Genomic DNA, 14,776 nt, shown 5'->3' with positions numbered 1-14,776 from the left:
GTGGGGAGGAAGGGGAGGGAGAGGAAGAGGAAGGGAGAGGATAGAGGCACAGGGAAAGGAGGCAGAGGGAGAAGGAGAGGAAGAGCAAGAGAGAGAAGAAGGAGAGGGGGGAAAGAAAGAGGATTGGGGAGAGTGTGAAGAGGAGGAGGGAGAAAGGAGAGGGATAGGAGGAAGAGAGGAGGGAGAAGGAGAGGTGGGGGATGAGGAAGGAGAGGAGGGCTATGGACAGGAGGAGGGAGAAGGTGAGGAGGAGAGAGGGAGAGGAGAGGGAAGAAGGGAGACAGAAGAGAGATCAAGGAGAGGAGATGGGGAAAAGGAAACAGAGAAAAAGGAGGAGGAGGAGGACAGAGAGATAGTGGAGGAAGAGAGAGAGAGGTGGGAGAGGGTGAGGAGGAGAGTGGGTGAGGAGCAAGAGACACAGATGAGGAGGGGGTAGTGAGGGTGAACAAGAGGAGGCAGTAGAGGGAGGGAGGAGGAGGGAAAGGGTAAGGAGGACTGAGACAAGGGAAGGAGATAGAGGGGAGGGAGAGGGGGAGGAGTCAGAGGGCAGAAAGGAGGGAGAAGAAGAGGAAAGGAGAGAGGAGGGACACATACAGAGAGCAGGGAGGGGGGAAGGGAGAGAGAGTGGGGAGGAGGGGAGAGAAGAAGAGAGGAGGGAAACAGGGAACAAAAAGGGAGAGGAGAGGAGAGGAGATGGAGGAGGCAGAGAGAGAACAAAGACAGGAGGCAGGGCCAGAGGAGGAGGGAGAGGCCCAGGAGGAGCAGGATGGCAAGGAGAAGGGAGGGGAGGAGGAGGAAGAAGAGGTTGAGGAGCAAGGAGAGCCATAGGGAGAGGAAGAGGGAGATGGGGAGAGAGAGAGGGAGTGAGTCCATCTGCTGGGTCACTCCCCAAATGCCTGCAACACCCAGTGCTAGGCCAGAGGGAAGCCAGGAGCCTGGAACTGCATCAGGGTCTCTTGTGTTTGGCAGGGGCCCAAGCACTTGGGCCTTCAGCTGCCTTCCCAGGCACATTAGCAGGGAGCTGTGTTGGACATGGAGCAGCTGGCACTAGGACTGGACTCCTGTAACAGGATGCCTGCACTGTAGGCTGCAGATTATCCCACAGTGTCAGAACACCTGCCCCAAGAGCCCGGTTTTTTTATTCTCTTCTTTTTTAAAGATTTTTTAATTTATTTGAATGGGGAGGGGAGACAGGGGAGAGAGGGCCAGATTGGGAGGGAAAGAGGGAGGGACAGAGAGAAAGAGATTGATCTTCCATCTGCTAGTTCATTCCCCCTGCAAACAGCCAGGGCAGGGCCAGGACCAAGAAAGGATCCCAAAAATCCATTCGGGTCTCTCACGTGGAGGGCAGGGGCCCCAGCATTTGGACCAATTCTGCCATGAGCAGAGAGACACATTGGAAGCAGGACAGCTAGGGCTCCTAACCAGCGCCCCGATATGGGATGCGGGTCTGGCCAGCACAGCTTAACCTGATGCACCATAGTGCTGCTCCAGTCTTTACTGATTCCTAGGCTGCTAGCTTCCCTCTCACAAGGAATTATAGGTGACGTCAAGTGCACAGACAGTGGAGAGCAGCAGCAGAACCTCAGGGAGAGCACGACCATGCAGTAAGAGATTTGGGGTGGTTTCAGGACAAGCATTACCCTGTTAAACCACCGCAGAGCATCCTTCAAGAAGCTATGCCGAGGTCTACGTGAGCTAGGTCCTCGGACCTTAAGGAGAGGCCAGTGTCACGTCCCGTGGAACGTGGTGACAGCATCCCAGCACAGGTGCCAAAGACAGCACACTCGGGCCACGGGCTGCAACCTGGGGCAGACCCCTGAGCAGCCTCCTGCACGGGTTCTTCACGAAGGCTTCATGCAGGAGACTCTTTCTGAAACCAGAAGCTGTGAGCTCAGTGGTCAAATGGGACAGGGGCAGGACAGGGAGCACGTGGACCACGCTCGACATGCTCAACCCGCACGACTTTCCTAGGTGAAGCGCTGTCTTTTACAACGCCATGACTCAGGGCAGGGAGCACCATACAGCACAAGTCAGTTCTCCACGCGGCTTCAGCACGCACTGATTCAAGAAAGGAAGAGCCATACCCTCTGCCAGGCGGATCCCGGAGGAGCCGCGAGCCTGTTGGCCTCTCAAGCAGCCCTCCTCAGCACAGCCTCCGCTTGCTCAGCCCTGCGGGGCCCACTGCACACAGGTGTCACAGGTGTCGCGTCTCTGCTGCTATGCCGGCTCCCCGAAGGAAGACGGCGATCAAAGCACACCACCTGGAAATGTCACGAACTTCCCCTACCCAAACTGGAGCAGGTGTGTCGTTTGGACACACGGAAGGAGCTGAACCAGGGCCCAGGTTTCTGGTCCCTCTTGTCCCCATGCGAGGAAAAGCTCTCGGGCCCAGCTACCAGATGCAGTTCATGCTGAAGTCACTGCTTTCTGGGAAACAATTACCTGGACAGTTACCTGTGTCTTCCTCTTTAAAAATGTATTTATTTACTGATTTTTAAAATGTGTTTATTGGGTGTTTTGAAAGCGATCTATCGGAAAGGCAGAGACACACAGAGTTCCACCAGTTCAGCCCTCACATGCCTGCAACAGCTGGGGCTTGGGCCAGACTGACGCCAGGCCAGGAAAGGGGTCCAGGTGTCCCACGTGTGTGGCAGAGACCCCAGGTCATGATCCAGCACCGGTGCCTCCCAGGCTGTGCATCAGCAGGAAGCTGGATTGCAGGTGTGCGTAGGGCTGCAACCCAGGCCCTCCCCTGAGGCATGTGCGTGACCGAGCAGATGTACCACTGCACTACCCCACCCTAGGCATTCCCCACTTTGCCAATTTCGGGCTGGGGGGTGACCGAGTCCTGCACAGTGGCCCCATTGTGGCTGATGGGTCCCACTATGCACCCCCAGGCCATCCGTAGCCCACTTTCTCCCTAGGACAGCCACAGTTCGCCTCCCTCCCACGCGCTCAGAAACAGGGAGGTGTGAGCCTGGCCGGAGCGGAAGCCCCCTTAGGCAGGCAGGCAGGCAGGCAGGCAGGGGTGGGTGGGTGAGCTCTGAACCCAGGACACAAGCCACCCTGCCCGCAGCTGTGTGAAGGCCTCTCCACGGGGACTGCCAGGACAAGGGTGAAATACAGAAGGGGACAACGTGCATGGCTCCCACATAGGTGCTTCCTAAGGCGAGCCATGTTCTGGCCCACGGTGCCCGAGCCATCACCAAGAACCCAGAGAGGCTCCCTCCACACCCTGCTCAGCACTGTGCCTTGTGTCCCCTCACTCCCCACATCCTGCACCCCACCAGTGCAGCCTGGGCTGGCCCTGATGCCTCCCCCACATCCTGCACCCCACCAGGGCAGCCCGGCCTGAGACCAGCCAGGAGACAGATGCCTTGGTCTTGATAACTAGCTCACAGCATGTGGGCCTTGGGCCTCCAACAAGGCAGAAGCTTCTGCAGGGAGAAAAGGACAAGGCCAGACCCCTACTGAATGTGAGATAGAGCACAGAGTGCATCCCGGAAGCCAGGCAGGTCCTGGGCCTGCCTGCTGGGGAGCAGGGTCCCGCGTGCTGGGGGCCACATCCTGGTACTGCACAGGAACTGGTAATCCAAGCCTTGGGGTGCACAGAGAAGGCTGGGGCCCATACACGCACTGGGCTGAATGTGGCCTGGAGGTCACGAAGGCATTTGGGCTGGGGCGGCGTTCCTGGTAGAGGGTCCCAGGGCAGACGGAAGAGTCACAGGAAGTGAACAATAGCCGGCCAGGGACAGCTGTGATGGAGGGATGTGAAGAAGAGAGGGGCCCAGGAGGGATGGGTGAGGATGGTCCTGCACTGGATGGAGGGTTAGCCATAGGTCATAGCCCCTCCCACTCCCCCACCCCGCCACCCCCACCCCTGTCTTGCCCCCGCACTTTGCCTGAGGCTGTGGGCAGGGTAAGTTCCCTCTGGGACTCTGACCAGTGCAAGTCCTATCCCTACTGGTTTCTCATAGAAATGCAGACGAAGGAAGCAGACCCTCCGCCCAGGCAGCTAATGAAGGGCCACCAAGGACAGGTGGCCTTGGGTGGACCAGGCTGGGTCTCTGAGTTCTTGGAGGCAGGTCCCCCTAGCAGGGCTCCAGCCATCACAGAAGAGGCTGGGTTCCTAGTGTTCCCAGAAGCTTCTGGCAGGGGACTCCTGCTCACACCAGTGGACAGGGAATGTATGGAGGGCAGGGGTTTTGCAAGGCTGGGAAGGTGGTCTGCATGTGAAGCCGAGACCCCAGACCTTGGCAAGCAGTAGGGAAAGACTCCAGATGCTGGTTACACAGGAAGATTGACGTCTTGTGTTCCGAAAGGGCACATGACAAGTACTATCGACCACACCCATACATGCCAGGGCGCCCCCTTGTGTCTTCTGTAAGCCAAATAGGTGGATTCAATTATACACTTTTATTTTATTTTATTTTTTAAAGATTTATTTATTTATTTGAAAGTCAGAGTTACAGAGAGGCAGAGGCGCAGAGAGGGGGGGGGGGGAGGGAGGGAGAGAGAGATAGGTCTTCCATTTGCTGGTTCACACCCCAAATGGCTGCAACATCCAGAGTTGTACTGATCCGAAGCCAGGAGCCAGGAGCTTCTTCCGGGTCTCCCACTGGGGTACAGGGGCCCAAGTAATTGGGCTGTCTTCTACTGCTTTCCCAGGCCATAGCAGAGAGTTGGATTGGAAGTAGAGCAGCTGGAACTTGAACCAGAGCCCATATGGGATGCCAGCACTGCAGGTAGTGGCTTTACTTGCTACACCACAGCGCCGGTCCCACTGGTGGTTACAATTTTAAAAACACACCCTGTGTGGGCAGGCTTGTGGCACAGAGAGCTAAGCTTCCACTGTGGCCAGATATATATGAGCCCTGATTCAAGTCCCACTTGGTCTGCTTCTGATGCAGCTCGCTGCTAATGTGCTTGTGAAAGCAGCATAAGGTGGCTCAGGTATTTGGAACCCTGCCATTCACACGGGAGACCCAGATGCAGCTCCTGTTTCCAGTCTCTGTGCAGAGGTGGGGAAAACAAACCCACATAGATTCTAGTGATTAAGCTTTATGCAGGCTGGTCAGTCCTGATTATTGTGGCCCTTTGGGGTGTAAACCACTGGATGGAAGATGTCTCTCTCTCGCTCTGTCTCTCTCTCTCCCTTTTTGTCACTCTGTCTTTAAAATAAATAAAATAAAGGTTTAAAAAATCTTTATGCATAAATCCTCATTAGTCCTTGTATGGTATTTTTGTTATTGCTTTTATTCACATGTACTACTTCAATAGAACTTCAATCACACACCACATACTGTCTCAAGTTTGCTCACAGAAAATATTTTTTATTGCTTTGTTTGTCCACACATAAAAATGGCTGCCTGGAGAAAAGTGTTGGAAACCTGTTAAAAGCCATCTTGTGACCAGAACTAGAACTGCAGATAATCTGGATCTCTAGTGAGAAAGGGTAGAAACTACTCATTCCCAAAACGTAACCTTTTCTGGCTTCTAGAAGTTTCCATTCTCAGCTTAAATGTGTGGGCACGTGTCATATACAACTGGGGTCATAGTGTTCTCATTTTAATGTTTGTCATTCCAATATCTGTATGCATACTGAATATACTTCTTCATCTTTTGAATTTTCAAAAATGAAAGCAAATCCTCACATTAATGGTCAAAATATACTAGTGTGTTCTATATACTTCTAGATTTTTCTGTGAATTCTAATAAATATGCATGTTTTTTGAAATCAGACCTTTATCCTCCATTAAATATATATGATCAACTTCCCATTCATATTTTCTACATCTTTTAAAAATGATATATTTATATGAAAGGCAGAGTGTTTGGGATAGAAACAAAGAGACAGAGACAGGGGAGGGAGAGAGATTTTTCATCTGCTGGTTCATTCAATTTTTTAAGATTTATTTATTTATTTGAAAGGCAGAGTTACAGAGAGACAAAGATATTGTCCATTTATTGAGCCATTCCACGAATGACCAGAAAACTGGGGCTGGGCCAGGCAGAAGCCAGGACTCCATCCTGGTTTCCCACATGGGTGGCAGGGGCTCAACTACCTGAGCCATTTTCTGCTGCTTTCCCAGGTGCATAAGCAGGCCGCTGGATGGCAATCAGAACAGCTGGGCCTCAAACCTATGCTCCTATGCAATGGCAGCATCTCAGGCAGCAGCTTATCCTGCTGTGCCAGAATCCTTTCTCCCATGATTCACTCTCCAAAGGCTCACCACAGCCTTGGCTGGGCCAGGCCAAAACCAGGAGCCAGGGACTCCAGGTTCCCCATGTGAGTGGCAGGAATCCAAGTTCATGTGCCATCATCTGCTGCATCTCGGGCACATTAACAGGAAGCTGGATCCGAAGTAGAGGCAGGTCTCTATGCCAGAGACTCAGATATGGGGTGCAGGCATTCCAAATGGTGGCTTAATCCACTGTGCCCCAATGCCTGTCCCTCTACATCATTTTTGTATGTGTGTGAATTACAAGATTTTTTCCAGTTCTCTAACTTTAAAAAAAAATTATTTGAAAGGCAGAGTGACAGGAGTGTGAGGAAGTAGGAGGGAGGGGAAGAGGGAGAGCAAGGAGGGGGGAGGGAGTAGGGGAGGAGAAGCAAGGAGGCTTGGAGGATGGAGGAGAGAAAGAAAGCGGGGGAGGGGGTGGGATTTGATATTTTAATTTCAAGGAAAGCACAGTCACCAGATAAAACAAGAAAGTCCATCTTCCACCAATGACAATGGAGTATGTGTTTGTATCTGTCCAAGTATTTGTAACAAAAAGGATTATTCCCTTTTTGGCTCTATTACTGCTTCCAAAGTGTCCAAGTACATAAACTCTAAAGAAGAAAGCACATAAACACCATCAGCACTCTACTCCCTGAGCTGTTCACTGCTTCTATTTGTGTCTAATCCTTTTGCTGTTTTTACTCTCATCACATTTAAATTTGAATACGCTATCTGAAATTACATTGATCATTCACATACTGGAGCATCTTTCCATATTTCTACAAGTTGACACCATTTGGGGGAAGGTAGCTTTTCCCCCAATTCCAACTTCGTATCTCAGTCATTTTTATGCTGACATAGGTACTCCATGCTAAAAGAAATGTGGAAGAAAGACGTGGGAAGTTTCCTTCCCTTTCTTTGTCATCCTTTATCAATAAACATCCTTTACTACTGCCACCTCTTGCTCCTTGTTCTTCTATTTATATATTTTATATATGTAATATATAATATAATATAATATATAGTTTTTGGTGTTCCAGATACTTTTTACATTACAGTGCAAATAGGCATCTTCCTTTCTCTTTATAGATAGTGAGAGCTGTAGACTAATATACCATTTGTCACATCATTAAAAAAGCAAATCTTTTAAGATAGTGAGCATCCCCTGACAGACAAACCAGCCCCTATCCCCAGGTACTTGAACCTGGAGTTAAACATTCTTTTAGATTCCTCTTCAAAATCCACCAATACAGTAAGATTTGTTCGAAACACATGAGGCACATCGCAAACCATGGGAAAAAACAAATGCTTAGGTAATAACTTAATTTTTCATATAGGATGATCATAACCTTCTTTACCAAATAAGGAAGATGAAAGTCCCTAGTTTGGTGTCCTCACTATCTCGGCCACAGCTGCTTCTTTATTGAAATATACATCGTCCTATTCAAAAGTTAGCATTGGCAACTGTCTGAAGACCTCCCCCTCACAGGTGTAATATGATCGCCACCTCCCCCACTGAGTACTTTTACAAGGAGAGACACTAGATCGATATGAATTTTCGCAGGAAAAAAACACTCTCACAAAACTACACTCCTTTCACATTGCTCCCAGGCTGTTAATCCCTTCCTGCCTCACCCTCATCCCAAATCTTCTAGAAGTCTCCGAAAACACGGAGCTTTTCGGTCAGCCATTACCTCGGAACGCCGTCTCTTCAGCGGAAGCCTCAGGAGCCTGTATGAAGCGCGACTCCTCCCCCGAGAGGAGCCGGGCGACGCTCTCTTTTATGCTCCGAACGCGAGCTCCGCCCCCTTCTGGTGATGGGAAAACCAGGAGGTCCTTCTTTCGGAGGGAGGAGAAACACGAAGTTCCACTGGACAGTTGAAGGGAAGAAATGTAACTTTTAAAGAACTTTAAAAGGTAACAGCAGCTTATGTCTGCTCAATTTCTATTCAAACCCCTGGGCTAGGTGATTTACTGAAGAGGGGAAAAAAAAAAAGAAAAAGAAAATCTCTCTTTCCTACACGGTTAAGATATTTGTTGTATATTTTTTTCTGACTCTTTCGTGAACTTTATTTCCAGTTAATTTAAAATATCCAGTAAAAAAAATTTAAAGTTCAGTATCTTGATTTGGATTGCAATGAATTCATACTTTAAGTAGAATCAATTCTTTACAATTTTGAAACTGAACTTGATACATGATGTTTCTCCTTTTATTTAAGTTTTTTGTACTTCCTTCCTTGGGCTGTTCCTAAAAAAACTCCTCAAACAAAATTTTATTAAATTGAAAATGAGAAAAAAATTTGTATTAGTAAAACAAGAAGCCAAATTCAAAAATCAATCCCAAGGGGCCCGTGCTGTGGCGCAGTGGGTAAAGCTGCTCCCTGCAGTGCTACTGTGCCCAGTTTGAGTCCCCATTGCTCCATTTCCAATCTAGCTCTCTTAATGCTCCTGGGAAAGCAGCAGAGGATGGCCCAAGTGCTTGGGCACTTATATTCACGGAGATACCCGGATGAAGCTCCTGGTGCCTGGCTTCAGTCTGGCCCACCCCCATATAACATAACTCGTTTCAACTCGAGTTGGAAAAGGTGACAGCAATCAAATGATGGCCCCATGAAAGCGAGGAAGTTTTGGTGGAAGAAGATTGGGCAGTCTCTGTGGTGGTGGTGATGGATCTGGTGTGGAAGTGGTGGATATGGTAGCGGCAGGTTCCAAAAACAGCAGAAAAGGATGCCGTTCTTAGCAGGAAAGAGAGTGAGAAATTGCCAGGAAAGCCGCAGGTTCCTTTGAGACAGTCTTCCAAAATGCATTAGAGGGACTGCACAAATCTGACACAGAAGGAATGATGAGCTACAGTCAGACAAGTGACTGCAGCTTAAACCGGAAATGCTTCTTGTTCGGGACTGCCATAGCCCTTTTGCAAAAAGTGCCATTAGATGCCCATTCCTGAAGTCCTTTCATCTCTTGTAGCTTTGTCTTTGCTTTTCCCTTTCATTACATCAGGTATATTGCCCTGTAAATTGTAGTGTACCAGGAAGTAAAATTTAAGGATTTTTTAACTTTTCAAAAAGATATGTAATAACACCAGAATGGAGAGAAAAGGGGCAAGTAAGAAACTTGATTGTCTCTAACAGAACAAGGGGAAACAGTAGTCAGCTCCTTCTGAAACTCTTTTAACATACAAAGCATTTTTATACCGCCCAAATTAAAATCTATTCATTTTGATTTTCTAGTGCCTCTTATGATTTACTTCTTTTTCTTTCAGTCTTATTGAGGGATAGCTGACAAATAAAATTGTTTGTATTCCAGAAGGGCAATGTGATACTTTGACATATGTATACATTATGAAGTGATTAATGCAATCAAGCTAATTAACATATCCATCATCTCACAGTTACCTTTTCCTGTGGTGAGAATGGTTAAGATTGAACCTCTTTTTTTTTTTAAGATTTATTTATTTATTTGAGAGGTAGAGTTACAGACAGTGAGAGGGGAGGAGAGAGAGAGAGGGATCTTCCCTCCTCTGGTTCACTCCCCAATTGGCCACAACGGCAGGAGCTGTGCCAATCCGAAGCCAGGAGCCAGAAGCTTCCTCCGGGTCTCCCACATGGGTGCAGGGGCCCAAGGACTTGGGCCATTTTCCACTGCTTTCCCAGGCCACAGCAGAAAGCTGGATCAGAAGGGGAGCAGCCGGGACTCAAACCGGCACCCATATGGGATGCCGGCACTATAGGCGGTGGCTTTACCCACTATGCCACAGCATCGGCCCCTCTTTTTGTAAATTTCCAATATACACTATACATATTATGAACCACCTCACCATACTTACTCATCTTATAACTGAAAGTTTCTACCCTTCAACCAGTATCTCCACATTTTCTTCAACCCTGATCTTAGTAAGCATCCTTCTCATCCCATTTCTATGTGTTAGATATTTTTTAAATTCCACATGTGAATGAAATCATGTGGTATTTATGTTTCTGTGTCTAGCTGAATATGATGACCTTTGATTTCATCCGTGTTGTTGTAAATAGTAGGATTTCTTTCTTTTTTAAGACTGAATAAAATTTCATTGTGTATAAAAATTTATACCACTTTTTCTTTATCCATTCATCCACTGATGAACACTTAATGCTGTTTCCATATCTTGGCTACTGTGAATAATGCTGCAATAATGAACATGGAGTGCAAATACTGATTTCATTTGTTTTGGATATATTTCTGGAAGTGCAACTGTTGGGTTGTGTAGAAGTTCTTCTAATTTTTGGAAGAACCTCCATGCTGTTTTCCAAAATAAGTGTATCAATTGACATTAGCAATATGTAAGAATTTCCTTTTCTCCATATCCTTGTCAACACTCGTTGTCATTCACTTATTGATAATAGCCTTCCTAACAGTCATGGGATGATCTCATTGTGGTTCTGATCTGCATTTCCCTGATGATTTATAATGTTGAACACTTTTTATATACCTTTTCTGTTGGTCATATGTGTGCCTTGTTTGAAAAAAAAAAAGTCTGCTTAAGTCTTTTGCCTATTTTTAAATCAAATTGTTGGTTTTCTTGCTATTGAGTTGCTTGAATCCCTTATATATTTTGCATGTTAACCTATTATCAGATGTGTGGCTTGCAAATATTTTCTCCCATTCCTTTGGTTGCCTTTTCATTTGGTGAATTGTTTCCTTTGCAGTGCAGACACATTTTAGTTTGATGTAATCCCACTTATTTTTTCATTTGACTTTTAATAGCTAGTTCCCTCAAGGGCTCTACTATGCTTTTAACAATCAAAACTTCTGAATGCTGAAACTCTATAAAACCAATTTCTCTTCCTAAGAATCTCTGCAAATCTGTGGGACCAACTGTGCTATTGTGTATTAAGGACATAACACTAACATTGTTCATTGAACCTGGCAACATCAAGAACAGAGAACTGATAAAGTGTTCTTTAAAATCACAAGACCTTGAGAAATATTACTATTCGGACTAAAAGGTTTCTACTCTGAAGAGTTGCTTTTTATTGTTGATGTAGTTTTGTTTTCTTTCCTATTAAAAGTTCCAAAAATATGAATTATTGAAAATATCAAAGGCTGGTGAGGATGAAGATTTAATGGAAGTTTCATGCACTCATTGGCAACAGGAAAGTAAGTATGAACTAGCGTTTTGAGAAATGTTTGGCATTCTCACCTGAAGCTGCACATTGTAAAGGTTACCAGGGAATTACGTGGGGCTTTCAGTAACTGAGTGGAGTGTCTAAATTTGTAGTAGAGACATGGTTTCCACAGAGAAGTATCAGTACTACAGAGGATATATACGATGATCCAGTGGGACATAGGAAGTGATTGGAAAGCTTTTATTTATAAATAATTTTAATGAACATAATAAATTATTAGTATTGTGATGCATTGTCTACTTTATAAAAAATGTAGTTATTAAAGGATGAAGTTTGAAAATTTTACATTGGTGATTTTAAAGATGTGGAGAGCTCTTCTTTATAAGATTCACAGGCCATGTAGTGCTCCATCTTGTCTTATTCCTGATTTGCCTGGTTTGGGGTTATCGTCTCATGAAAATAGTATTCAATCAGAACTTACTGAATTTCCTATATACTGATTTCCCTCCTCAGAAAGGCTACCATTACTTCCATCAAGTTTTTAAGACAAATAACCATGCACATAATGGTATGCTAATTTAAATAAGAGTGGATTAGGGATGATTGGAGAGGTTTAAATAACTAAAATGAAAAATGATCTTAGAATATTCATTCTGTCCTCATAATGAGATCACAAAAATTTATTGTTTATTTTTCTTATATCATCTTAAAATAGCAAAAATTTAACATGCTTCATCTGCATGTATTTTTTTAAATAAGATTTATTTATTTACTTGAAAATAAGTTACACAGAGAGAAGGAGAGGCAGAGAGAGAAAGAGAGAGAGAGAGAGAGAGAGGTCTTCCATCTGCTGGTTCACTCCCCAATTAGCTGTAACAGCTGGAGCTGTGCCGATCAGAAGCCAGGAGCCACGAGCTTCTTCCGGGTCTCCCACGCAGGTGCAGGAGCCCAAGGACTTGGACCATCTTCTACTGCTTTCCTAGGCCATAGCAGAGAGCTGGATCAGAAGTGAAGCAGCCAGGACTTGAACCAGCGCCCATATGGGATGCCGGCACTGCAGCTCCGGCCCCTGCATGTATACTTTCAATTCACAAAATTAACTTATATCCATTTTTAAATATTTATTTATTTGAAAAGCACAGTGAGAGAGATAGAAATATTGCATCTTTTGGTTTACTTCCGAAATGGCCAATCTGAAGCCAGGAACCAGGAGCTTCTTCTGAGTCTCCCATGTAGGTGGAGGAGCACAAACACTTGGACCATCCTCCTTTGCTTTCCCAGAAGCATTAGCAGGGAGCTGAAACAGAGGTATAGCAGCTGGTACTTGAACCGGCATCCATATGGGATGCCAGTGCCCCAGACTGTGGTTTACCTGCTATGCCACAGCACTGGTCCCTTAACTTATATCCTTTTATGCCATCTCTGTTATGCTAATTGACTCTTCATTTCAGGAAGAGCTACAATTTTTTAAATTTATTTCAGTGCTTCTTTCTGATATGTTTATTTTAAATATTTCATTGTCACTATAGTTAATGAGGCATCCATGGATAAAATTATTTCTTGCTCTTTGGTACCTAAATTCTAATTTTAATTGAGCTAACAATTTATGCTAATAATTTCTTTTATTTTATGCTCCAAATCAGATACTAGATTTATGTGTCTGTTACACCCAAATAATCTCTGATGGTCTCCATATGACTAGAAAGTAATATAAAAGGCTTAGTCTTCAACTTTATAAAAGAGATGAAAAGCATAGGCAAGTATGTCTGGTGTGCTTTGTGTTTTATAATTAGGTCTACAGTATTAGAGTAACTCTTTTTCAGACACACATTATGGAAAAATGAGCAAATTAAAAAGAGAAAATCAACTTCTATAATTTTGTATAGCTAAAGAGCTACTGACATAAAATGCTTTAATAACTATCTTTTTAGGATAGACACATGCTTCAATTCACGTGCATAGGCTGACACCAAAATATTTTAGAAATTGATGCGTAAGCTTTCATTTCTAGATTATTATTTATTCCTTCTTTATTTACTAATAATTGTGGTCCACACTTCATGGGAAAGTATTAAAAACCCTTGAGATTGTCAATCATAGTCTATAAAACATTACACTTTTGACTCTGTCTCTCTCTGTAACTCTACCTTTTGAATAAATAAAATAAATCTTTAAAAAAAACAGTGTAGGGGGGTGTTGTGGTGAAGAGGGTAAAACCATCACTTGCAATGCTGGCATCCCATATTGAGTATCAGTTCCAGTCCTGGCTACTCTGCTTCCAATCCAGATGCCTACTAATTCTCCTGGGAAAGCAGCAGAAGATGTTGCAAGTACTTGGGTCTCTGGGACACATGTGGAAGACCCAAATGTAGCTCCAGGCTCCTGGTTTTTGCCTGACCTACCCCCGGCTATTGTAGTCATTTGGAGAGTGAACCAGCAGATGGATGAATCTCTCTAATTCTGTCCTTCAAATAAATAAAATAAATCTTTTTAAAAATTATTGTTTAGATCCTTAAGTAAAGATCATGATTAGTTCCGTATGTTTATGTATTATATCTAATAGAGGAGCCTTTGCTTTCCATTCTGATATATTCACTCACTGTAATATGTTAACCAAATCTGTCAGTTTTGCAGCTCCTCCCTCCCTCCACATGCACTTAAGGTCAAGGATTGGGTATTACGGAACAAAAATCTAAGAAAGTTAGTCTTAGAGTAACAATGAAACGTATTACACAAAGGATCTTATATTCAAAATTTCTCTGATTCTTTTGGTGTGGAAGCAGAGAACTTGAGGATGTATACTGCTGTTCTCAAGACAAATGGACCAAGAGTTAGTGATATGGGCCGGCGCCGCGGCTCACTAGGCTAATCCTCCGCCTTGCGGCGCCGGCACACCGGGTTCTAGTCCCGGTCGGGGCACTGATCCTGTCCCGGTTGCCCCTCTTCCAGGCCAGCTCTCTGCTGTGGCCGGGGAGTGCAGTGGAGGATGGCCCAAGTGCTTGGGCCCTGCACCCCATGGGAGACCAGGAGAAGCACCTGGCTCCTGCCATCGAATCAGCGCGGTGCGCCGGCCTCAGCGCGCTACCGCGGCGGCCATTGGAGGGTGAACCAACGGCAAAAGGAAGACCTTTCTCTCTGTCTCTCTCTCACTGTCCACTCTGCCTGTCAAAAAAAAAAAAGAGTTAGTGATATGAAATGAAGGGAGGGTTGAATATAGGTATGAATCAAATCTAATTGTGGTTGCTTGTGTTGGGATGTTTTAGGTATTGTGCTTGGTATTTTCTATTCTGACAGTCTTATACCATGACATTTTTCTCTTTCTCCTCCTTTCCCTTCTGCTTCTCCTCTTCCTTTTAAAAATTCTAATTCTCAGAATCATAGGATAACTAAAATCTCTCACTCTGTAAGTAACTTGGAATTCAAGTGGTTCCCCCAAAAATTCAT

General features: G+C 45.3%; 1 protein-coding gene across 3 annotated transcripts in view; it reads right to left on the bottom strand.

The window, feature by feature from the left end:
* PWWP3B (PWWP domain containing 3B) overlaps positions 1–7,993 on the bottom strand; it is a 43,807-nt gene extending 35,814 nt beyond the window's left edge. For 2 of the 3 annotated variants that reach the window (XM_062184138.1, XM_062184140.1), the window contains exon 1: positions 7,922–7,993. The gene's annotated coding sequence lies outside the window, so the exon portion shown is untranslated. The remainder of the gene's footprint in view (positions 1–7,921) is intronic. The other variant, XM_062184139.1, reaches the window with a different exon arrangement.
* Between the last annotated feature and the right edge of the window lie 6,783 nt (positions 7,994–14,776).

Source organism: Lepus europaeus, chromosome X (assembly GCF_033115175.1).
Source record: "Lepus europaeus isolate LE1 chromosome X, mLepTim1.pri, whole genome shotgun sequence".
NCBI classification, from domain to species: domain Eukaryota; kingdom Metazoa; phylum Chordata; class Mammalia; order Lagomorpha; family Leporidae; genus Lepus; species Lepus europaeus.
Note: the sequence above shows the minus strand (reverse complement) of the source record. Positions and strands in the feature narration are given on the sequence as shown.